This window comes from Phlebotomus papatasi, chromosome 3 (genome assembly GCF_024763615.1).
Source record: "Phlebotomus papatasi isolate M1 chromosome 3, Ppap_2.1, whole genome shotgun sequence".
Classification (NCBI taxonomy): domain Eukaryota; kingdom Metazoa; phylum Arthropoda; class Insecta; order Diptera; family Psychodidae; genus Phlebotomus; species Phlebotomus papatasi.
This window is the reverse complement of record NC_077224.1, coordinates 24,004,712-24,032,497: the sequence shown is the minus strand read 5'-3', so window position 1 is coordinate 24,032,497 and position 27,786 is coordinate 24,004,712. Positions and strand designations below refer to the sequence as shown.

At 32.1% G+C, this 27,786-nt stretch overlaps 2 protein-coding genes across 5 annotated transcripts in view; one reads left to right on the top strand and one right to left on the bottom strand.

Annotated features, from left to right (window-relative positions):
* The window catches only part of LOC129808274 (6-phosphofructo-2-kinase/fructose-2,6-bisphosphatase-like), a 114,243-nt gene that overhangs the window by 15,481 nt on the left and 70,976 nt on the right, over positions 1-27,786 (bottom strand). The window lies entirely within an intron of this gene.
* Positions 9,600-27,786, top strand: part of LOC129808275 (alpha-N-acetylgalactosaminidase) — a 62,001-nt gene continuing 43,814 nt past the window's right edge. Inside the window, exon 1 of the mRNA XM_055858116.1 lies at positions 9,600-10,436. The gene's annotated coding sequence lies outside the window, so the exon portion shown is untranslated. The remainder of the gene's footprint in view (positions 10,437-27,786) is intronic.

The following is a 27,786-nucleotide window of genomic DNA, read 5'->3' as shown; positions in this document are numbered from 1 at the left end:
TTCCTCCCATGTTTAAATGGAACTGAGCGAACTGAGCCATATCATAATGTAATTTAGCTTCTCAGTCTGTTTGTATACCTAAATTATATAATCATAAGGCTCAATTTCATTTAAAAATAGGTGAAAAATCCCAATTTCAATACTGTCCCACATACAAAAGTGCCCCACCTCCCTATAATTGTTTAATTATTATTGTCTCCATATATTTGTTTATCTACAGGAGATGTTCAGTAAAGATTAATTTAATACTTTAATCTCGAATACACCCTCTAAAACATTTTTAGGACTGAAAAATGCATTATTTATACTTAAGGCTATAATTCATGCGCGTAACTGTGTTGTCAGACTTGCACATTAAAATTTTAATATGATTCACATTAATTGTCGCTGGTGAGAGTCCAAATGTGTAATTTGTGTGTTTGAATCATTTTATATTCAAAATTTGATCTATTTGTTGATAAAAAGGTAGACTTGGCCCGCAAAATTTGATATAAATTGATTTATAGCATTAATGCGATTTTCTCTCTAATTTTTTAATGTGAAAAATATTTATGCTTTAGGTAAATTAATGTATTCCTTTGATTCGATATTTTTGTTCTCCCGTATCTCTTATTTATCGTATTTTAGTGTTTTTTTACGAAATTTTTTTAAATTTTTTATCTATTCTCACATAGTTCTATAAATACTTGAGATGAAATGTTCATATTTGGACCCATCTTCTTACAAATAAATATTTTGGTAAACATTGTGGAAAGGAAAAATCTATTGAGTGGATGCAATAAGCCCCTAGCAGATACACACTTTAACGGTTACTGAATTTAAATTATTATTCCATTAAGAACTATTCTTATTTATATAGAGTAACTGTGAGAGAAAAGCATTTGTCACCCAGAATTCAAATCGGAAAGGGGAATGAAGGAAAATATTATCAAAATCGACGTGATGTCAAACTTTCGTTTGCAGCACTTTAGGCAAAAATATTTTACAATTTTTAATGGGAAATTATCATTATAATATTAATAGTAAAACTGCTGGAGAATGTATTAAAAGAAATTTTAAAAACAATCTGAAAATTTCTCCCATCATTTTCATACAAACCCTGTAATTTTGGACATTACCGAATTACTTCTTTTATAGACTCATAAACTTTATTAATAAGCCATAGAACTACCTAAATAAACAATAAGTGAGAAATATTTGAGAAAAAACAGCTGGTTTTAGCCGCTTAGACGCCTAAACCTGAAAACTTATGAGGACAAGGACCCCAAAAAAAAAACAGTCGCAGATATTTCTATCGGAAATCTCTGAGAATTTTATGCTTATTTAGCAATTTTAGTACCCCGTGTTTTTCACACTTTCCAGCTGATTTTTTTACTTAGCAAGGGGATTGACTTTAAAATGAGAATTAAATAAATTCGCGAGACTCTCGATAAGCCAATGAACTTATGATCTACGTTATCCTCTAAGCCACTTTCAAAATCTCTGAGGATCGTCTCGAAAGCTAATCAGCATTTTCCTCACGAGCCCCCATACTCAAGATGAACTCTCAAGTGGCCAAATTGGACAAGATCATAAGTTTCAGATCTCACGACGGGCGGCTTTTTCTTAACATTGTTGGTATATAATATCTCTACGGTCGCATCTTATGCGTGGACAAGCCACAGGTTCGTGGTCAATTAGAAGTGTCGATGGTGAGCTTGAGTAACAATTTTTTTCTAAAGTTAAAATAAGTCAGGGAAAAAAATAGGAGAGTTTATTGGCATAGCACAAGGTCAAGATCAAGTAGTTGGGAAAGCATCTCATCGTAAATTATTGCGACTCCAATATTCCAGAGAGATATAGAAAGAATATCCATAACCGCAGAATTCCATCCCATTGCTAAACTACTATGGATTTGAATAAATTATAATTGGTAATTTTTGTTATTAGTACTACAAAACCTACGTCAAAGGCCTCTCTCCAGGTAAATTTGAAGATGATCTCTTCAAACATTACAATATCTTTTCAGGGGTCAATGCTATATTAATGATTCCTTTCAACTCTACTCCACCCATTTTGACTAAAATAATTTTTCTGCACTATTGAGATCCATACCATACCCGACTGACCAACTGTTTATTCTAAATTGAACAGAAAGACATTCTGGATATCAATATTTGTCACTTCTTCATTTATAGGTTTTTTTTTAAAAGTATTTCAAATTATTCTTTTTATTCATGGACTGCATAAAGGTATTTTTTTAATTTTGTTCTAAGATTTTATTTAATTTGTTGCACTCTGAAATGCCCGTGACGTGGCGCTAGTAAGCATTAAGTGGAATTCATCCAAAACATTTTTGACATTGGTCTCAATTCTGAGACCAAGATCAAGATCAAGATCAAGAAATTTACAAGATTTTGGTATTCTGCAATCAAAAAATCAAGATCAAGATGTCAAATCTGTCAAATGTCTTGGAATCTTGAAATCCAAGACACAAACCATGTGGATATCAAGATTTGCAATTCTGGAATCAATATTTCAAGATTTCAAGACGTCGAATTTCTTGTCTTCTTGAAATAATTCCAAGAATCTCTCGGAGGTGCTTGGAATTTTCAAGATAGTAACAATTTGAAGAATTTCATATGGAAATGACTATTGATGAGGAGTATTTCTATTAGAGATGGTATAAAAAGAGAATTACTTTGTAAAATACTGTATTTGACCTTGCAATTTAATCGAAATGGTACCGTATTTCTAGATGTACATATCGAAGTACACCACCCTGAGGATATCTGCAAAATAATCACATCTTGCATAAGCATTTCTTGGTTTATCACAGGTCACAAGTTTGGTTTGCACTTCCTGTACTCCCATTTATGGACTCTCATTTATTCTTTAATACATCCTATAATTAACTTTGCTAATTCAACAGAGAAATGAAGATATTTATCAGAAGTGACGTTTCGTTATGTGAGGAAAATCTTGAAATCTTGGTTCTTAGCTAAGACATTTTAAGTTCCATAATTACTTCGCGTCAGAATCCGAAATCTTGATTTTGGAAATATTTGACAGCTTGAAATTTTGATCTTAATTTTGGTGTCAGAATTGAGGCCATTTATACTCGAATTTTCTCGATCGGCCATTATATTCGAAAAGGAACGCCTTTACGTTTACCTAATGTAAAAATTTTATTAGAATTCGTAATAGTGTCGCAAATATGTGCTGAAATGCTTTATTATAAGCTAAAAAATTATGTGTAGGGTAGAGTCAGTACTTTTTCGCCAGTAAGCACTTTTTCGCCACCTACAAATAAAATCACTTTTTCAGGGAATTATGAGCTCATGGAACTACGAAATGACTATTACTTCGTAACCTCTAGTCCAACGGATCAGAAAACCATAACTGGTGGTCCACCGACTAGATTATTTGCAAGTTAATTGAAGAAATTGTCGACAAGGTGAACAGTCACCAAAAAAATATGGAGTTCTTAATAAACTTGTCAACGCTCAGACAAATTGTCTTGCAATATTTTATGTTTTTGCAGTACAGTATTTGATATTTTTTCACTGAAAGTCACTTTGTTATTAACTAAGCTTCGCTCTAATATAATTATTTAATAATGTTTTCCAAAAAAAATAAAGAAATACGGATGTGGTGAAATAGGGCTTACTTTTTTCGGTTGTGTAAGTACTTTTCGCCACTCATTTTTCTAAGGATTTTACAAGTGGCGCACCTCGCGGAATTTAGTTGAAACAGACGTAATTGTCAATTGATTTTTGTCGCAAACAAAAAATGTGCAAAAAATCATTCGAAATACTCTAATAATTGTCTAATATAGGTGTTAAATAAGAAAAGTACTGTGCAATGTACTTTTGCGGGTTTTCGAAAGCTGCTATTTCTTAAAAATCAATTAAAAACAAGTGGCGAAAAAGTGCTTACACAGTTACACATGCATTGTTCCAGGAAATGTATTTTTTCAACTAGATGCCCAAAAATTCCCGGAAAGTCTCCTGGTTCATTAGAGAGACAATGCTTCAAAGCACTTGTACAGAAAATTTCTTTTTATTTCGACAAAAATTGTAAGAATTACAAGGGTACAAAACCTTAAGGTGGCGAAAAGGGCTTACTCTACCCTATATTAAAATCTTGATTAATTTGAACAGGAAAAGCAGAATTGTGCCCGCAAAATAATTATTTAAGTAGACAAAAATAATATAAAAACGTTGTACAATAATTCAATAAAGGGGTTGAATGACAACTTTTCGATACTATCGACTCGATAGTATCGATAAGTCAGTATCTGGTAGATTTAGTGAATGACAAATTTTTGAACGTTATTAGACCATCTATTGTACTATTTTCAAAAGAATGTGACTATTAATAAATATTTATGTTAGTTACAAAAAGTGCGGCTATTGTTATAATTTTTCAGAATCTACAATCGAAACTATAGAAAAGAAGTTAGAATGTACCCCCGAGTAATCTTAGGACATAGTTACTCCTACTAAATTTCTTTAATCATGAATAAAATTATTTATGACAAAGAAAAAGTACAAATACAGCGGATGAGTGATAAACATGTTATAGGTGAGCCCCACTTTGCAGTGTAGTTCTTTAAGTTCTTCCGAGGCCAATCGAAATAAATTATTTTATTAGACAGAAGATTGAGAAAATTCTTGCAAATTCGTCCTGGCTAATTGAATAATTATATATTGTTCTAAAAGCAATCTATCGTATATATTCTGTCGTATTATATTTATTACAAATACTAAGGCCAATTGTTCTACAAAATTAAGAAGTTGCTTTAATTCTTCTGAAACTTTTAACTCTTTTTTAACATTCTCGAAAAAGTTGGTATATTTTAAACTAGATTTATTTTCCAAATTAAAAAAGAAGTGATTATTTTATTTCATTCATTTTATTGAACATTGCAGAAATCAGTTCTTCTATTAAAATTGCGATGATTTCTATTTGAAAGTTAACAATAATTTTTCTCTTCCGAGAACGGGACTGTAAAAAATATATTCGTGGATAGGAAAGGGTGTCCTGATTCGATCAAGGGATCGGAAGCATGGAGTTCCGTGCTCTAAGCCTTAATGAGTGAATAATTGGTTACTCCTGAGTCCAGGACAACAATATTATATAATATTAAAATAATTTTCCCCTTTTGTTTAATACATTACAATCATAAAAAAAATATATAAATTTATTAAGAAATAAAAAAATAATTTATTTGCCTACTAGAAAGTCTAAAATCCAAGACACAATTGAACAAGTGTGTCTTGGATTAAAGTGGAACATGGAGTGTGTGTGTGTACTGAACGAATTCATTACAAAGTAATTATTAGTAATAACATTTCCAAATGAATTGAGTATTATCCCTCAAGTGCGTAAAGGATAAATTAACATGATAATTTTTAAATGACTTCTTCAAACAAATTAATGTACAATTTTGTAAATAAACCGATTACCATTGGTCAGCCGGGTAACTTCTTGCCCCCCATAATGGTAATGTTTTATCTTTAGAATGAAAATATGAGATCATCAGATTCTGTGGCAAGAACAAAAGATTTCTTAAAGTCTGAGCCACGCTCTAAACTGCACTATTGATCAATTTCCATCGTGATTCCACGTCTCAATAGGCTCGAAAAAAAAGAGCTTCAATAATATCCAAAAGGAATGGGAATAAAAACATACACTGAAAATACCTTCCTCCTCCCCAAGCAATTTAACATGAACTTCAATGCTCTGGCGGTGTTACTAAATAAAAGTTAGGCATCAAAGAAAGGTCAATGATAAAACAATTCATTAAACAAAAGAGAGAATGAGAGAAAAATGAGTCGTTTTTTGTATTAAACGACTTCATTTTCATGCTTCAATTGAACCTCAATGCATTTTATTCATCACATCCACTCCCATACCAAAAAATAAATCAAGAAGGTGCAAAAGAGACGGAACAAAACCATAGAGAAAACCATTTTTATTTAAGTACATTACATGTGGCGGAAATAATTGAATTTTTCGTGAAATTGTTGCTCTAACCAAAAAAAATTCAATTACATACATAATTATCACTGATTGATACCATTCTTCCCCCTAACATCTAAATTGATGAGGCCAGAAAGTCTATCAACATTGAGATCACTTTTCTAAAAGACATTCAATATGAAGGTCTTCTCCCTAATTCTTCTTAATTGTATTGCACAAAAGATCTCACAAAACGCTTTAATTGGTAATTTGTAGGCAAAGTTCTCGATGGTATAATAAATGTGAGAAAATAATTTTATTGTGTGACACAATTTCTTTGACAATATCGCAAGATTTACAAACTTTTCACTCCAAAGTTTCACTTTCACGTACACCTCACACAAGATAATCAAAGAGAATTGCGATCTTCGATCTGTCAAGATCTTGTCCAATATCTTGGCGGATAATCGCAATCTCTAAACTATGTATATATAGGTATTATAGAGAAGTGAAGGTGTTCAAAAGATACGGGTGAACTTTACCCTTGAATAGGCAGCACTTTATTGAAAAGGAAAGTTTTGTAATTTATTGCTTTTACAGGGCATCAATTATCTAACAATTGCAATAATATTGGTATGATCGAGTAACTTTAATATTTCTCATTCAAGGGAATATACCTACATTAGTAAAAAACCTTCCGGAAAATAATGTTTCCAATGATCTTTTTGTAATTCATCCATAAGATCAAGGTACTACATCTGACCATTTCTATATCCCTCATATGGCCAATGAATCATATTAGTAATTTACTTATATCAAATTAAGTAAATCATAGATTTTTTTTAAAATTTTATTATTAAATTTTAATCGTTTAAACTAATGCTAAAAATAAATAATGCCATTTAGAAAGACAAACCTTTAAGCATATAGGGGAAGGTTTTGGAACTTTGCAATGTTGCAGCTGCGTAAAAGTTGATTTTTTTTTTGTAAGTTACACCCTCTTGCTCGTAAGCTTTTCTTTACTTCTAGAACTTAACACTGAGAGAAATCCGAAAAAGTTAAAATAACATTCCGGAAATGTTTATTTTACCCTGCAGTATTAATCCGAAATCGGTGTTAATATTATGCTTTTTAGGTGTATTATGGGTTAAAGTTATCCTTTTTCATGTTAATTTTACCCTTAAAAAAGTGTAAAATTAACATTTAAAAATGTTGATATATTTTTACACCTGAAAAGTGTTAAAGTTATGAGGAAAAAAAGTTAATCGCACCCTCTTTTTTTCTCAGTGAAGGATGGTCTTTACCGATCCGACCATGTCTGATCGATGAAGACCATTTTTACACATTAGAATTAAAGAAAAGCTTACGAATAGGGGGTGTCAAAGTCACTCGCAGAGGACAAAGTCACGCGCACTAACCATTATCCATGGCCAAATAATCGGATAACTAGTCTAGTACCTCGCATTTCCTGACAAACTTAGGAGGCTTAGGAGCCTAGGCCTTTTTTCCTTAGTTCAAAAAACAAAAATAAAAAATGGGTCTAAAATCGTAATTTTGCTGTAATGATATTTGTGCATTTTTTTTATATTTCAAGTGGCCTCTCAAAAGAACAACTATTTATAAGTTGTAGATAGTTCATCAGGGTTAATATTTACCGTGAAAATCCATTAGTCGAAAGAAGTCGTTTTTGTAGGCGGAGGAAAATACAAAGATTACCACTTTGACATCTTAAGAAAATTGAACTTGGGTCACACTCTGTGCACTGGAATCTCAGAAATATTTGACCCATCCAGAGATTTCATTGAATTGGTTGACAAGAAAATTAAGATATTACACATTTTCACGAAAAGCTCGATGAAAAACACGCATTTCCTTAGCAAAATGACACCTTCTTAGATGTTTTTGTTTTACTTCTATCAATTCAAACTATGAAATAAACTATCAATAATAATAATAACTATCAATTCATTACTATGTTGCTGTAGTCAATCAAAAAAAAAATGCTTATGTTCATTAATAATCATAATAAAAATAAAGGAACACTGCCAAATTTGGAAAATATTCCATAATCGGTATGGTCCTACGTTTGAAATGTAATATTTAATTTTAATTATAAAATCTCGATAGAGAACAGACAAAGATATAGGTATCCACAAATAAATAAAAAATACTCTAAATCTTTTCAAAATATATTTTTCAAAGTATTTTTGATTGTTGTTAATGTTTTAAAAGTTAACTTTATTTTGAAGTCATACAAGATCCGCAAAAAAAATCGCAGGAATTTTTTGTATTTCATTATGTCAAATTCACATTGTACCTCAGGGGCCTCTCGACATTTCATTTTTCCATACGTTTTTGCATAGAGGCACTGAAGACTATTGACAAGTCTTTTCTTAAAGAAAATTGACTTATCAATCTGATATATTTCGAAATCGTGCATTAAAAGCTATCTAAAAATACATATTTCATTATCTTCGCCAAAATTATACAAGAACTACGTGCAAATTTGTTTAAGTCGCGGTGCAATAGCTCCAAAATTTTTACAAGGAAAAATAGCTTCACTTTTTATTAGGATTGATGGGCCCCTGTTGTACCTTATATTATTAGGAAAATGTATCTAATTTGATACAGGTTGCGTGTAAGCACCAGTATTCTGATTTTGAAGCGCCATATTTTGAAACAAATTGAAAATTTTTGTTAATTCCTTTTCAGGAGTATTTTTAGAATTTTATAGAGTAGTTTATCGTCTTTGTTTTCTCTAAAATAAACCTTAGTACATTTAAAAAATAATAAAAGATATAGATATTATTGTGTGTGCAATACCGGACACAGAGTTTCTTGAAGTCCGTTTGCCCTTGCGAAATTCTTGCAGTGCTTTTTCTACAACATCTACTGCGTAGATGCTAGATTTTTATGTTACTTAGAAAATCTCTAGCTAAACTAAAAATTTATAGAATTTTGAGGAACATAACACGTATCTCGAATTGCAAACTGTCCGGAATTAGGTACAGTTCTTCTAAATATCATACAAATAAAATAATAATTGAAAATATTGAATATTTTCTTTTAAATATTAAAATTATTAGAAAGTGTCTGTGATTTAGCCCCTTATACTTAGGGTTATTAATTTTTTATTTCCTCCCAAAATTCCGCAGTATCAAATTCATTTCCTAAATCATAAAAACTACCAACAATCACATAATCGATAATTTTAAGTTTTTATTGTACTTTGAAAAGTCCAATTAATAACTGATTTGCTCATCAAATATGAGCCTTTATGCAATGATTCCAGACAAAAGAAAACCATTTAACATATAATTTTTTTTGTTTAGATTGAACATCTTTTATGTGCTATTGAAAGCCCATAAATTACCTTTTCGCATTTTATATCAAAAATTCCTCTTTTGTCTGCAGTTTTAAGCTTCTTCTTTGCGATCTTGGGTTACATTTTTTGAAGCTTCAGTATAGCAAAATGTGGGAAGCCGTAAGCTCACCTCTTCAAGACTTTATCTCATGCTATATATTGTTAACTTATGCTTTAGTGCATACATAGGCAATTTTGCACCAAGTCTCTCTCTATTTGGCTGTCTCTCTTGAAAGAGAGAAAACCTAGAGCAATATCGCAAATTGGAAAAAGTTAAGACACTTGTGTTAGTGCTGGAGGAAGCGTTGTCGTCTCGACTTCTTTATGAAACTCGTACTGCCCCAACAGCCAGTCTGGTTTGGTATTTCAATTCGAGAGGTTGACTTTCTTATTTGATATCGCGGACTCTCGTAAACGCTCTTGAACGAAAGCCTTTATACTGCCACAATTCCCAATTGTGGTCTCTTCTTTTGAAATCTTCTACTTTTGGTCTTGGACAACATTCAGCTTTTATTCCCGTTCTACATAGTCTTTCCCTTCTAAGGGTTTTGAAACTTGTCATTGTGCAAGAAAGGAAAGCCTCCTGAAGGAAAAACAAGAGCCACCAACAAGAAACAATATACTTCAAGTTCTCCATAACATTATCTTTTCAAGTATAGTCAATTCCCGAGCTTAGTAAGGAAATTCAAGTGAATAGTGCTTTCAGAGTAATTTATCAATTGGTGCTTATATTTTTTTTTGGTGACTTACAACACAACAGTATAAATCTAATGGGACAAAAAGACAAATGCAATTGAACTCTGCCTTGTTTAAACTAAATCCCTCTAACATTGTATACCCAACTTTATGCTGAGAAGCTGTGAGCAAAAAGTGAATGCAGTGCCTTTGAAAAGAGCATCGTCTTGAGAGATAAATATTTTGCAGCTCTCTATTTCACACGGAGATTTTTTTTTCAATTTCTTCAACAAACTCCTCCAATATAACAAAAACCACCTCAGGATTGAAGAAAATTTTTCAAAATAGAAAAATTTTCACCTGAACTCCATCGGAATTCCTCACCCACAGAGATAATCAAAAAAAAGCAAAATAAAAAGTGTGTTGACGTACGGAATCCCAAAACGAAAAGGTAGATATACTAAAATAAAAAAAACTGTTCCCCCATGTCTTGTGGATTTTATATAGAAAGTTGTTTCAATATTAAACTCTTTTATAAAATATCGCCCCGTTCAGTGCACAAGCAATCACAATAACCATACCAATAGCCAATGCAAAGTTCGTCAGACGGACAACTTTTGCCTATTTGCAAAAGTCTTCATACATACAATTTCACCTTTCAGCGGAAAAAGCATTTTTGGGATTATGCAGCATATCGAGTCGTGTCTTAAATCATTTAAACGGATCGATTTCAGTTCCTTTGAGAAAAAAAAAATCTACCTTCCTTTGTCCAATGCTTAGCAAAACTTTTAAGATAAGACACTTAAAATATCCATCACTAACACCATAATGCTAAGATTGATTGAGCACGTATAAAAAAGCGTCCACAAAATAGATAATAAATGAGTGTTGGTGAAAAAAAAAAGATATCTTGCAAATATCATGTAGCACAGCGCAATATTTCACATACACCAATTATCTTACGAAATCAAAAGTGAACTGAATTATTGTAGTGTCCAAGCGTTCACAACTTCCACATATTAAGTTTGTGCTTCAATTTGCTTATTAAAGAAAAAGTTGATCTATTTTTTTGGCACGTTTATGTACTTTATTCTCCAAAGTAAAAATAGTCAGAGATAGCAAATAATAACAGCGTCAGATTGGAGGTTTAACACTCTCAATATCTGTGGTCTATAAACAAAATTAAGTGCAGTGGATTTTAAAAGCCTTATTATCTTAGGAAGTGCATGTGACTAATCCTTACGTTCAGTAATAATCTTCCTCATTTGTTAGCTCTTTCTTTTTGAGGACTATATGCACCGATTCGAAGTTATATCAGACAGAGAGAACTTCCTTAAAAACAAGTAGGAAGTTCGAAAACTTAATCCGATAAATCGCACAAAAGCGAATAAGTTCATGTAAAGGACATTTATTTTAATGAAATTAGGAGTTCAATTTAAAACATTCTACCATCGTGAAAACATCAAAACTACACAAAAAATCACTTTTTGATGAATTTATTGACAACTGAAATGTCAAGAATATCGAAAATTCGAAATGTAGAAGAATAGACAGCGCTGAACCGGCGAATACGCGAACTTGCTCTTTAGGCTTTTCCAGTTGATTTTCGAATAGGTTTGGTTTGGCTTTTGAGTGGCTTTATCTCTTCGAAATTGAACATTGATGCTTATAAGCATCAATGTTCCAAATTTGAAGTGCGATATTTTCAAAACTAAATGATATTTTGTATTACTCTCTTTGCAAAAGGGTTGTTTAGAAACTTAAAAAGATGTTTATCGTCTTTGCTTTTACTAAAATTAGTCTTAATACGTTTAAAAATTAATTGATATATAGAGCTGAATTTGTCTCAAATTTTGGACACCTTGGTTGTAAATTTGGACACCTTGGCTGAATATTTTCTCCGTTTCAAGAATATATCTTACCAAGTCCTCTCCCTGTTTATGTAAAGGAACCGTAGAATGTCACAAGAAGCCCGGAAACTTTCTATACACCCTTAGAAAAGTTTAGACATCATTACTAATGAAAATTAGTTGATCGGGTGATTATTATCAAATCTATTTAAAATAGTTCTTATAATCTTAAAACATTTTAATCTTAATAAATTTATTAGCAGTGAGAACATAAGGCAATATTTACGTGGATAAGTTGCGGCAATTATTTCATACTGGTTTCATATAATTATATTTGCTTGTCTTAATTAAATGAAATCGATATCCCAACTAATATTTGTCACTAATTCCTTTTAGTTCTCAGAACTAATACAAATAAATGAGCCTATATTTTCATAAAGTTCTGACAACTTTTCCAATAGTAAAGAGTGGTTTTTTTACTTATGCGTTGAAGCTTTTACGAACTATAAAGTAACCACAACTAATATGATATAGTTATTACAGCCAATAAGATGGGTATCAACCACATTTATTTAGTTATTGGAACTAATATGTTATAGTACCCGTTACTAATCTAATTTAGTTATGATAACTAAATGAAAAAGATACTGTAACTAATGTTGGTCAACTATTTCATTTAGTTACCCTAGCTAAATATATGTATGGGTTTATGCTTACTATAGTTTATAGTTTCCATAACTGTATATGAGGTAGTTGGAACTAAATTTTTCTAAGAGTGTATCATTAATTGAAGTGATTTGACTTTCCGAAAGCCTTTTAAAGCTTTTCTCACTACATAGTCTTTATAGAGATAATGCTCATTGGATTCTCCAGGCATTTACAAAACCTAGTCATCACAAAAGCTAAAACTTCACGAAATTTCGGGAGAATAACACCTGTACAAAAGAAGAAGTATCACCTCACAGGTGAACCTCTTAGAATATTGTCCATTTTTCACACTAAAAACGTAATTCACAAGGCAAATCTCATTTCAGGTCAAATATACAAATCACCCTTAACGTGAATCAACACAATATTAAATGAATATTCAATAATTTCAATCAAGAAAAAGCGAAGAAATATTGTTAGTACTTCACCACAGCTAAATAAGACTGAAGTAAACACGAAGTTCTGTGTAAGCAATTGCTCACACTGAATTTTCAACAAAGCAATTTTAACTCAAATCACCTTCAAAATTGAACGTATTTAGTGTTAAAATCTTCCAAAAAGAACAAATATTTACATAAAATTCATTATTCATCAAATATTGGAATAAAAATCCAAAATTTTAATCAATTTATTTTTAGTGTCCAATTTTACCCTCAAAGTGTCCAAATTTAGAAACTGTCCAAAATTATTAGCTTTTCCCCTATGCTCTATTGCAGAAGATTATCAAAGTTTAAATTTCTGAATTGGTTTGTTGGGAATTCGAAATTTTACACTAAATTTAAAAAAAAATCCTGTTTGCTTATGTTTAGACATGCAAAACCTTCGGAAATAAGGCTAATAATTGTGCTATTTTAATGAGAAATGAACATGTTTTTTTTTACTTTACTGTTCCCACTGTTCTCAAGTGCTTACATAATTGACTTTTTCGTGTTGGTTTCTGCCACGACAATTTGATGATTTTAGAACACGGCAAGAACTGTCGATAACAGTCGAGACGAGAACCAAAACAAAGGGTCGATAATGCAGAAGCACTTAAGAACAGTAAAATGCTAAGAAAACATGTTCATTGATCATTGGAATAGCATCATTAGCCTCTTGCTGGAGATCGCTTATTTTTTAAGACTTGACGTGAGTTTGATCTGAGAATCGAACCTAGTATCTCTGTGACTGTGTCACAACGCCAGCGCATCTAAAAATTCCTGACACGTTAGTTTTTTAAATATCGAAAAAATAATAATCCCATTTTTCACTCTGTAACGGCAATTTTGAGTAATCCAAAACAAAGGAAAGCCAAACTAGCTCTTTGCGAACTCTTTATACTTCACCATATTGTTTAATTTCATTTCGTCTTTGACATCCAGCCGAAAATAAGATCAGAAATTTCTCTTTCATTTTCACAAGCAATGTAAAAAAAATGCTCTTTTACCTCACGTCCAGTGAAAATTTTCAAACATAAAGAAGGGGAAAAGATACTTTAAAGTCGCAATAAAAATCGTGATCAACGTTTAAAGATAATCAAGCCCCGGCTGCTGAGCTGATCGTCAAGAAAAAAAAGTGTTAAAATTGATAATGTTTTTATATATATCATTTCGCTTCATTTGCATACAATTTTACATTTTAATTATATGGTTTCCAGTGCAGAAAATTGCATTTTTTTGTCCATTGTGAAATGATTGGATGTGTTTTTGAGATTGTTCCAAAATCCATTTGAATTTAAAAGTGAAGGTGTGACTTCAAGATTACAACTGAGTATCGACTGGGTTGTTTTTTCGTATTTCGTAAAAAAAAAACTACTTATCGTATTTGTGTGATCGGGTGATCTTTCATTGAGATCTACGTCACTTTATTCAATGTTCTACTGATTGAAGCACACTGAGCAATAAAGCAATGTTACCTATACCTCATTAATCTATCATCGAAGAAATCAATTAAATTCTATTGTTGAAAATTTCCTTTAACCACTAATTAATTTCTCCATCAATTTGCCGTAAGTCTTTCAATAGCAACTTTTGTGCAAACGGTGCAAATAGATTCAGCACTGTCTTCAGCAAAGTTAGTGCAAAAAATTTGATATTGTGGAAAATAAATGTTCATTGTGTTAAATAACTTGTATAATTGACTGAATTCAATTTCATAAAATTAAGCTGATGATTTTGCAATAGAGAAAGAGATGTCCCTGCTGACCAAGTAAAAAAAAAAGAAGCATAATTAAAATTCACTTTTGCTCATTTATGATGCTATTTTACGACTGAATCTTGATTATATGTGACTGGCTGTGAGCTTCTTACTTCACTCCACATAATATAAAACCCATTTGGAGTATTTTAATCTTCCCAAATGAGGTGAATCCATAATTTTGGCCAATTTTATTGTCACCTGAAAGTATCTCACCGAATGATCTCGATGGCTTTTATGATGTCATATGCAAAACACTTGGCACATTTCTGTACCATAACTTTCAAGATAGAGTACAGAACTGTTACATGATTAAATAGCACAAGCATCTTTCCTAAAATAAATAGTTATAAAAATTCACCATTCTAATTTGCATACAGAGTTTAATGACCGTCCCGACAAGTTCCTAATTAATAAATAAATTATCCAAATGTTAAACAACACACGCGTTTCCGAACGCAATGTATGTTTTTTTTGCTCAAACTTTGAGAGAAAGACTTGTGAATAATCCCTCGATATTTAAATAATTATTTTTGTAACGATTTTCCGGCATTAAAAACATCAAATTTGACTAAGGATATGCCATTATGAAGCTTTGGGAAAAATTTACGTATTGCATTTGTAGGTTATGTTATGCCCAGAAGATAAATAGTTTGAGATATTGACCTTATGATTTCGATAAACCCCCCAAAAATTCACCTTACAGAGGGTATATTCCGGGTATATAAATCTTCCGGGAATTCCGGATAAATAAATCTAGAAGTTCCTAGTAAATCTATCCATTCTTGCGCACTTAAATTTCAATTGAATTCGTCACAATAAATTAAATTTAGACTTGAGCTCTAAAGAGTGAAATATACAATGTGCAATGTCAAAACTAAATTGACATTCGACACAACAAATTCAATTTAGATTAGAGCTCGAAGATTGGGGTAGGCATGGTGCAATGTTAAAACTTAATTAATGGCTCTGGCACACCTTTTAGATCAGAAAAATTTCATGAAATCAAAATTCATATCCCATTCCTTCTGAAACATTGTCATATGTCTATCTCATTCTTCTCAAAATTAGATTGAACAAAATTTAAATTTATCTGATGTTTAAATGAAGAAGAATAGTCCGAAAGAGTGGGATAGACTTATGCAAAATGTTTGAGAAAGAAAAACGTGTGAATTTCGATTAAAAGAAATTTTCCTGATATAAAAGATGTGCTGAAGCCATAACATTCGACACAACAAATTCAATTTAGATTAGAGCTCGAAAGCACACCTTTTTGTTCAGGAAAATTTCATGAAATCAAAATTCATATCCCATTCTTTCTCAAACGTTTGGCATAAGTCTATCTCATTCTATCGCGCTTAAAATTAGATTGAAATAAATTTAAATTTGTCTGATGTTTAAATGAAGAAGAATAGTTCGAAAGAGTGGAATAGACTTATGCAAAACGTTTGTGAAAGAAAGACGTGTGAATTTCGATTGCATGAAATTTTCCTGATCTAAAAGGTGTGCTAAGCCATAACATTCGACACAACAAATTCAATTTAGATTTGAGTTTGACATTTCACCATGTCCATCCCTTTGACAAAATCAAAATTCATATCCCGTTGCCTCTAAAACTTATTACATATGTCTATTCCACTTTTCGTAGTCAAAACTAAATTGAATTTATTGTGACGAATTAAATTCAGATTTGAGTGCGAAAGAGTGGGACAGAGATATTCAGCAAGTTTGAGAAAGGGATGTAAATTTTGTTCATTTTTTTCTTAAAACAAAATTTATATCCATTTGTTTCTCAAACATATTGCGAGAATCTATTCCACTCTTTCGCACTCAAATCAAAATTGCAATAGTCACTACAAATTCAGTTTAGATTCGAGTGCGAAAAAGTGAGACAGACATGTGCAATAAACGTGAGAAGGAAAGAGATATAAATTTTGATTTCGTCAAATTTTTCTGATCTAAATCTTGTGCTGGAGGCATAAAACATCGAATTCCGCCAGTAAAAAAAAATCAATTTAAAATGAATTGCAGTTGCAAATTGAATATTATGTCTCCGGCACACGTTTCAGATCTGTCAGATTTCATGAAATCAAAATTCACATCTCTTTCTTTCCTAAACGTTTTGCACTATATATCCCACTATTTCGGATTTTAAATTGAATTAACTAAATTGAATTTGTAATGTTCAGAAGACTTAGAAGAATGTAAAAAATGCAATAGACATATATGTACAAAACGTGTGATATCATGAAATTTTCCTAACCAAAAAAATGCGTCAGAGCCATTATGATTTCTGATCTATTTTAAACATTTTCGGATTTAAATTATAAATCGGTAAAAATCGGTCACGTTCCTGATCACAATCTAAAACAAGGATAAAGAGACATTTTCTGAGTGTTTCAACTATTGCGACTTCGAGCACTTTGCGAACACTCTTTAGCCATTGCTTGCGAAAAATTCCTCAATAAGGTGCTAAGAGGTTTACATACAACCTACCCAATTTATCGCCACAGTAAAGCATGTGACCAAAATCCACTTACAATTCATTCAGAAGAAAAAGTCAAGTTGACATTTTTAGCCATTTTTTCAAGTTGTAGCGTGACTCAAAATATAACCTGAATCCTGTCCCAAATAAATACCTGTCTTTAACTATCATCTTAACCTTCGTGCCAATGTCACCGTGAAGGAAAAAAAAAATCAAAAGTAATGCAAGAAAAGAAAGGAAGAGTATATATATCGTGAGATCAAAAAACAATTTCAAGAGCTCACTTCTGCTCCAAAGATGAAGGAAAAACACATGAATATCAAAACTTATAAGAGTTATTGCTTACTCATGCATTAAAGTGGAAAACCAGGTACAAGAGTGAGAGACGACTTTTTTTCACGGCAAATGATAACGATAATTGGTTACATTTAGATCCAAGGTATGGAAGACACTTTTCAACTGCCGGCTTTAGATTTAAAGCTATCATGCAGAGAGAAAAAAAACTGTCCTCAAGCTAACTTCCTCATTTCCCAAAAATGCCTTCTGGCGTTTTTGTCTTGCGAATTAATTTCTATTTCATTTTAACGTGTTACAATTTTTTTTTACTAAAAACACCTTAAACTACGCTATCGTGCTATATTTTGCCCCATCGATACATTGCTGAATCAGAGAATTCGTTACATATTATGAAAAATATGAAAGTAACTGATCACTTCCAGTCAATATTACGCAATTTTTACTCTTCCACATGCTCCAACACTCTTATAATTAAATCTATACCAACCTTATCAACTCGTAAACAGTCAAGAGACATTTTATAGCTCATGTCAAGCTCCCACCAAGGGGTTTAAAACTTTACAAATTGCCATAGTCCTTATAGCTATATAGTTATTCCGGTTTCGCCGGTTTCACTGTGAAAGATGGCTCATTTTTATTTAATTGCATTGCAGACATGCAAATTTTATTTGATTTTAAATGAAAATGCAAATATGGCATTAAACATAGTTATAAAACTATATCTGATGATGCATAAAAAAAAGTTATGTTACTCAAATACTACCATTCTAAAGAAGAAGTAGGGGAGACTGGGGTAAAAAGTCACAAATCGAAAAATTCAAAATTCAATATCTTCCAAGGTAAAAAAGATAGCGGCTCAAATTTTTTTCTATAGATAGCCTCCATAGACCTTCTTCAATGTCGTAAGTTTCTTAGAATTCTAACAAGGAATATAGAAAATAAAAAAATATCGAAATTTTTAGCCCTATTTTTGAAATATTTTCCTTGCAGAAGAAAACAATTATTACCTACTAATTTTCCAAAATTGATGCACTGGTGAATATTTTCTAAATAATTTGGATATTTTGAATACAAATCCGCTATTTTTTTTTTAGAATTTCACAAAAGTTCTTTTCTCCAGAAATGTTTTTATTAAAAATGGCCACTTGGGGTAAAAAGTAACAAAAGGTACAGAGCAAAAAGTAACAAAAAAAGCGAAGCAATTGCTGAAATATCCGTTTTGTCACTTTTTGCCCCAGTCTCCCCTACCCATTAATTCGAAAAGGGACCATACAGTTGGGATTTTCAAATCTTTCAAATAACCCAGCGAGCACAGTTTATCTGAAAAAAAAACAGCGTTTTCGGCATATTTTTGCTGAATTCAGCAGAATTATGCTGACCTGTCAGCAGTTCTTGAACAAAAAGTGCTAACCAAATATATGAAAATGGCACTGCTTCACGAGTGTCGTTTTTAGGTTAGCAGAATTCAGCTGAAAACACATATGTTTTCAGCGAAATTGAAATCGGTTAGCATTTGTGCTTGCTGAGCAGTTTACCATAAAAATACTATAAAATAGACAATTTTCTCACAAGTGCATTATAATGGACACTTATTATTATTTGACAAGGAGATTTTATTTCACAATTTCACTATAACCTAAAATATCATGACATAATTTGACAAGTCCTTTCAAATTTAAAATAACTGATGTAATATAAACTAGCACTTTGACGATCATTCGTGGAAAAACAATGAAATTTTCCCGAGTAAAACTGATTTGACTGGATGCACTCACAATCGCCAATGGCTAACGTCAACGTGACATAATGTTAGATGGCGCTGCGGTCTAGTTAAGCTTTCTTATTTGGCGGGAAATATTCGAATCTAATTTCAGTTAATGAATTAATTAAACTAATATAATTATTTTTTCACTTAACTCCTTCTGAACATGATTCTCTTCTGGGTCTGTCAGTGTCCTAACTCAAGTAAAATATGACCTTATTTGAAGTAAGATCATTTCATTCAAAACAAATTTAGGATCAATCTTGGGATCAATCGGATCAATCAATTAAAGACATTCTAAGTTTAAGGACATACAACACAACAGGGTGTAAATCATTTTTTTAATGTCTTGCAAATCTTAATTTTATTCATCTTTAATTTTCTTCAAAATAATGATCCAATTCACCGTCTTCAAATGCACTAAAATTAGCATTATTTTAGTCATCAAAAATGGCAGTAAAACTAATTTACACTCTAATTTCTGCCATAGCACTGTTAGCTTATTTGCGCAATATGATAATTTTCATTGACAAATGCTGTCATTTTATGAGTTATACACCCCATAAGTTCCCTCAATGTACCAAACAGCATGTGAACTCACTCTCACAGCACTAAATAAACATACTAGCGGCAAAATGGAACTAAAAGCTCCAAGTAAACACGAAAAAAAAGGTTGAGACTATCACCATCCATTTTCTCAATGTTAATTTTGTAGTCGAAGAAACTCGCACTAAATTAATTGCAAATAAGTAACATATACGGATTACGGCTATGTGTATGTGTATCGGTTGTACAATTGGAAAAGAAATATTGCGGATAATGTGATATTTAAACCGGCTCTTTGAGCTATTGAGTAGTGCGGAAACTGTGACTCTTTGCCACACTCTCTTTCAATGTGTCTCCATCAAAAGCAAAAAATGCACAAGAAGTCAGAGGGGACAGACACATCGTATGTTGATTTAGTAGTGAATTAATTTCATTATTAATTTTTTTTCACTCTCTTCTTTTATGTATTATTCCCCGGAAGTTCACTGTAGGACTTTCCCACCCGCACAACCCATCGACCAGCCGTAACATTGAATAACACTGAAGCGCGCAATTGTTTCCCATCGAACTCCCTTTCTTCGTCTTGCCATTGCACCTTCTCTCACCTCTATGTATTCCAAAAACGAACAATGATAGTAAATATTTTCACTTTTTTTTTCTTTCTCCACCTATACCTTGCCCCTAAGAGCTACTGTGTGGCCATTTCTTGCAACACCTGAACAAGAGTAAAGTGCTCAATAATTCACATGTTCGCCATTTCGCCATAGCATTGGCACATGAGATTTTTTTATCAGTTTTTTAATATTATATTTATATTTAATGATTCTAAATCTGTTATAAAAATTGTATCTTGGTTTACATGTGCAGTATGTGAAGGAGCTTTTATATCGTTCGATTTTAGAGATTGGAAACTTACGCTAAGACGGCGTAGTAAGCAAACAGTTCCCACATTTATAAAACTCATAAGAGACTCAATAGATCAGTGAATAGAGTAATGTCTCTGTGACTGTGAGGTCTCGGGTTCAAAGCTGAGCAGCAGCAGCAGGAAAATATTTCTCATGTCATATCGGTTTTGACTTTGTCCAGTGAATAAATGAATAGTAATGCCAATGGTGCACATTAGCAAAAAAGTGAAATCCGAAAAAGTTAAAACAACAGTCCTGAAATGTCAATTGTACCCTCCAGTATTGATCCAAAATCGGTGTAAATATTACCCTTTTTAGGTGTATTAAGGGTTAAAGTTACCCTTTTTCATGTTAATTTTGCCCTTAAAAGAGTGTAACATTGAAAAATGATGATATATTTTTACACCTAAAAAGTGTTAAAGTTCTGAGGAAAAACAGTTAATCGAAGCCTCTTTTTTTCTCAGTGTCGCATGAAGAATTCTTGAAGATGCAAATTTTACTATAACACAAAATTTAGAGTAAGATGGGGTAATTTGGAATCATGTCTAATTTGGAACTTTGAGATTTCCTAACAGTTTTAGATGGCGAAAGGAAAAAACAACAAAGAAGTACTCTTTAATGTAAAGCCTTGTACTTGTTCGTGGTTTTCTTTTTCTCTTTCTAAGCAGAGCATATATAAAAACAGGTCTGCGACAGTTCATGACTGCTTAGAATAAGTTCAAAACTTGTATAGAATTCCAAGACCTTTCAAATTAATACATAACTGGTGCAATCGGATGAGAAATGCGCTTTCTAGAGCTAATTAACCTTTGATATTTTTGACTAAATTCAATGACTGCTAGGACGATACCTTTATATATCGCCACATTCAAACTGTTCATATGGGCCATTATACATTCTAAAGCAACAATTCATATTTCAAGGGCTAGATGCTTCAGGCCCAATCAAATTTCAAACAAATTAATTAAGGCGGCTTTAACCTTGATAAGTCTGGAAGAGTCCCTACAATGATCGGTTTCGTATATGATCGAAAATCTGTCAAGATAACCACTAAAACATACCCGGAAATACAGAAATCGCACGATGGTACTCAAAGTATCCTAAAAAGCGGGGGGTTAACATTAGCTCTGAAAAATGCGACCGATTTTAGTGTAAATTTTTCCCTGTTTTCGTACACATTTCACGAGATATCTCCAAAACTACGTAGGTTGCGAATTTTAGGTTTTTCGGTTGCCTATTCAATATTAAGTTGGCTTTTATTTTGCATTTATATTTTTTGATAATTCATTCTACACTGACAGAAAACAGCTAATAAACCCAAAAGTTTTTCGGCGCGCTAGAAACATATGGGAAACATGGAAAATGTTATGCCCCTGCTAAAAAGTATGGCTTAGATAAGGCACAACTGGAATAGAAACAAAGGTCACATTAATAATACGAAGGTCAAAGTGGGAGGCTGCCGAAAGCCTCAAGTCTCTACCCCTAAACGTTTGGCCTTTATCTCAGCAATTATTATTATTGTATTTCCTGAAAATTCATCCAAGATAAATTATGCCACTTCCATTGCAAACACTCGGTTTCTTTACCATTCATTGTCTCACATCCACTAAGTCAAATATTGAAAATTGAAAGGAAACCTATGCTGAGGACAAATAAATTAGTGTCTCATGATTTACACAAGAAAATGACAAAAGTGACCACTGTTTGGAGCAAATTTTCAATTCCTCACACTCCCGGGAAAATCTTCATCTGCACAAACCGATTCACACGACAGCAAATTGCTGACTTCAAACAATAAATAACCATTGCTTAAAGCTGAAGCTTTTTTCCCAAGAGACTTAGCCTTTGAGGAAAGAAAAAAATCGGTGTCTTGCAAGAAAATGAATCTGTTTAGTATCATACAGTCATCATTTGCGCCACATGGACTAAAATATGCACGCATTTAGTGAGAGACCAAGACTCCAGAGCAATATCTTTTGCGAGCTTTTATCGTGGCAGGAGACGAAGTTAAATACTTCTTTTTTTCCGCCAACCGAGTAAACACTTTCTAAAATGAAAATGAAATTAAAATTATACTAAAAAGAAGAAGAAGAAGGCAAAAAAGCCGGAGAAGCAAAAGGCATTTCAGGTGGGAGAACCTGAGATGATTAAAGAGTTGCATTTGCGTGCAAACAAACTCATATAGCTGCCGATAAACGTAACACTTTGCTATGTGCCCATAATGATGATCAAAAGATATGATTGATGGCAACACATTGGCTTTTGTTGGAAGCTCTCCTTTTTTTTTGCAAACCATTCCATTATATTAAATTTGCAACCAATGCACATCATATACGATGTGAGTAAACTTGAACTGAGGCAAGACAATTTTCCACCTGTTTTGCCGCTACATTGATTTTCCTCTTCAACTATTTCTTGCATTGCATAATCCAGCATTTTTTTTCAACACTCCTACTTTTCTCAATTTCTGAGACAGTTTTTCTTTGCTTGAAATCATTGATATGCGTGAGAAAAATAACGATTTAATGAACTAGGTTTATCCTAGATGTCTTTAATTCGTTCTTTGACTGAGACTTTTTTTCACGGGTTCTCTAATACGGATAGGGATAGGCTTTGAAGCTTTGAAGTTTGGAAGCTTTGAATTACGGAAGTTTCGTATCCATCAATTTCTTCTTAAGTTCCTTAATAAATCTGATCAAATTCTAAATGGAACGAATATAAGAAAAGTTGGATGATACGCAACTTCCTTCATCTGAAGCTTTAAAACCTTTACTTCCGTAGATGCGGATGACTTTGCATCCTGCTATTTGAAAGCTTGTCTTTAATTCTAGAACTTAAGGGTGGCCTTCACCAATCAAACATGGTAGATAGGATCGGTGACGATCATCCTTAAATAAAAGCTTACGAAATTAAATTAAGCTTTTCGTAAGCTTAATTTAAATAAAAGCTTACGAAAAACAGGGGGGGGGCAGTGTACCCCCGGGGAGAGCAAAGTCGCCCGCATCTACGGTACTCCTTATAAACAAGGCTCCACAAACGAGTCAGGAAGCGAGTCAAAACCTTGGCAATCAAAATAATCAGACTAAACAATCGAATTTCATGTCAAGTTAATTTTTTAATCATATACTTTTATTCCTGATCAAGAAAATATAAGGAGACGAGTTAGAACTGAATCTATTTTTGTTATTCGAAAGATAGGTCTTGTAACTGATTCTAATTCAATCAAACAAAAAGGTAATTCAACTTATACAAAAAATAATACTTGTAAGGGCTTGAAAAAACCTTAATTCTTAGAAGCCAGTATTAGAAAGGTAATACCTGTAGAATTACTCAACTAAATTTACTCAGAATACAAGAAAACCTTTTACGAAGATCGGAAATATTCAGTATTTGTTGAAATACTTTACGAGAGCAGATTAGTAACGCCCTAACAGCGTTATCACACTTGCACATTAAAATTTTAATGTGATTCACATTAATTGTCACTTGTGAGCGTCCAAATATGTTATTTGTGTCTTTGAGTCACTTAATATTTGGGGTTTTTCTATTTATTGATAAAGAAGTGGACTTGCCCTGCGAAAATAAGTTTAAATTTACCTAAAGCATAAATATTTTTCACATTAAAAAATTAAAGAGAAAATCGCATTAATTTTTCGCATTAATGCTATAAATCAATTTATATCAAATTTTGCGGGTCAAGTCTACCTTTTTATCAACAAATAGATCAAATTTTGAATATAAAATGATTCAAACACACAAATTACACATTTGGACTCTCACCAGCGACAATTAATGTGCATCATATTAAAATTTTAATGTGCAAGTGTGATAACACAGTAACTCTAATAATAAGATTTCACAAACAGCTAGGAATTTCAGTAGACAGAAGTGGGATATCTTTGTATTGGGGCACTATATTGAAAATGGATTTTTTCTACTATTTTTAAATTGAACTGAACCTTACCACGATACAATTTAGGTTCCTAAACCGAATACAAAGCTAAATTACAATAATATAAAGCTCAATTCCATTTAAAAATAGAAGAAAAAAGCCGAATTTCAAAAGTGAGTCAATACAAAGATACTCTAAAAGTTCATAAAATATTGTACTTTTTTTTACAAACATTATTCGTAACATGATCAATGCACGAGCATTTTTCGTTTTTTTTTACAAAGTATTTGTTCGTAAAGAAAAATGTTCGTAAAATTTTGTCATTTGTTTGTAAAACTTTGTCAAACAAACAAAATTGTACGAATACATGTTTGTAAATGGCACAAGAAATAATAGTCAAATCCTCATGTTACGAATAAATGTTTGTGAAAAAGTACAATCCGTTACGAACTTGTTTGTGGCCTATACGATTTACGAGAATTTTGCAAGTCTCCAGTAGGAATTCACAAACATTTACAAACAGTTTTACGAAATATTTTTGCCTCTGTATTTTTAAATAGAATTGAACCTTAGCATGATATATTTTAGCTCTGTAAACCAATTGCAAAACTAAATAACATCATGGTAAGGTTCAGTTCTCTTTAAAAATACGAGAAAAAACATATTTCAAAAGTGCCGCACTTCGCCCCGAAACCAGTTTGGGCAAACAGTTCTCCTGTCCCATTTAGAAGACAGTCCTGTCTCATTTAAAGTGCTATTAAATGAGACAGGTTGGGTCTATAACCGAATGTGTTCTGAATTCCCTGGGACTAGAAGTATTAAGTAGAATCTTTTCTATTAAATTCAAACAAATTTACTAACATTTTTTTATATTAGAATTGTAAAAAAACAAGTGTGTAATGTTTCATAAAAATCTCTGAAGTAATCCGTCATGTACTAGAAATGAAAGATTTGATTGAATAGGGATACCCTTCCAAAATAATCAAGACCCAAAAATAGGCTTCTCATACACAGAAAAAAAATATTTTGTAAAAATTTTCGTAAATGTTTGTGAATTCGTATGTGGGAGTTGCAAAATGCTCGTGAATCGTATAACAAACAAACAAGTTCGTAACGGATTGTACTTTTCACAAACATTGTTCGTAACATGATCATTTGACGAACATTTTTTGTACTTTTGCAAACATTTGTTCGTAAACACACAAAAAATTTTCGTAAAATTTTGTCATTTGTTCGTAAATGTTCGTAAAATGTTCGACAGGAAAACAAACATTTACGAACAAATTATAAAATTTTACGACCATTTACGAACAAATGTGTGTACAAGTACAAATGCTCGTCAAGTGATCATGTTTCGAACAATGTTTGTGAAAAAGTACAAACTTTTCCGAATTTGTTTGTGGGTTATACGATTCACGAGCATTTCGTAACTCCCCCATAGGAATTCACAAACATTTACGAACATTTTTACAAAATATTTTTTTTTATGTGTAGAATAACTTGGATGAAAATTATCTTTCTTTCAAGAATCACTTCTGTATTCCAAGTAAAACTCCCATTGCAGTGTGGTTACTTTGAAATTTTCAATAACTTGATTCTTTTAAAAAATTTAACATTTAAGCGTATACTTCGAGAGAGAAAGCCATGAGGAATTGACAAAAGGGGCAGTTCCTTTGACGAACTTTTCCAAAGTCCTTTAATCGATTTTTAACAAATCATTTTTAAATTTTAAACAGAAAAACATTCTTTTAAAAATCTTTAAACAAACAACGTTGCGAAGCTTTTCCCACAGAGTCAGTTACACTTAGCACCGAACACTTTCCTTTCCTGAATCTCTTGTACATTTTCAATCAATAAGCTTTGAAAATTTATAATCGCCTCCAATAACTTTTCCAATAGCCGCAATTTCATCAATGCATTTTCTACAGTTTGAACTTATTAAACCTCTTGTGTTTTTCTTTTCTTTTTTTTTCTTTATTCCAACCATACACCTCAACAAACAAGTCATATTGCTCAAGAATGCAACAGAAACCAGTGAAAAAAAAAGATGAATAAAAATTCGTTGAAAACAAAAATAATTGCAAAAGTCCCTTTTAGCATGAATAGACATAAAAATGCGCATGAAAACCTGTAGAGTGGAGAATTATGAACCTTCCTCTGTGAGAGATTTATAAGTGTCATGGATATTTAGTGGTGTGAAGAAATTTAATTTTAGTATGCAGTTGCAAAATTAAACATGAGTTCTGCCAAATTAAAATACTAGGCCGCACTTTCATACAGAAAACCACCTCATTAAATTTCCCACACAAAATATTGCCAGAGAGAAGAAGTACAGTAATCAGTGGAAAAGGGGCATGAAAGGTCACTCAAAACCACCCACAAAGTAGCTTAAGCTTTAAATTATAAATTCTAATTTTTAATGTGGCGGAACTATGAAAATCCCAGCAATACTTTTATGGTCTAACAGACATGCAACTGAATCTCTTTTTCTAGTTTCAGCACAATTTCTCCCACCTTCGAATGTCAAGGTGATTGCCTTTCTGTATTTGCCAATTTTATCAACAAAAACGAAGCCTATTTTCAACACCGGCATTCTCGCTTTTTCTTAAGATCATGTATCAAATTTTTATTTATAAACTTTTCTGTTGACTTTAGGAGTGCAAGAAAAGGTCTTGTGTAGAATTGCAATTGCCATAAAAGAATTGAAATGCCACAAAGTGCAAATTTTAAGACGAATATATTTTGCTGTGCCTTCTAAAGGCATTCTATAAGAGATGATCATAAATATCAATAGATATAGCTTACATTATTTTTCTTCACTTTCCACAGATACAACAATAGGTGATAATGACTAAAATGTATCATTCAGAAGGTTTACTTCCATTGACAACCACACCTTTCACTCAAGGTGGTTTGTGGTTCAATATTTATCCCTTCCTTTTCTAAAGTTTTTCTTATTAAATTTTTTTATGGTACTAGTTAGGAGTTTTGAAAAAAGAAAAGTTCCACATGAACGATAAATATGATTTGTCACGTCAAAAACAAACAAACTTTTAGACGTCTTCTATACGGGGGGATTTCGAAATGCACCCCACTGTGCTATGCACCAGTGAGTCTCGGGAAATCTCCCCTAGTGGTTCATTTCTGAGATAAATTTTCTCTACCTTCTGTTATAAATTCT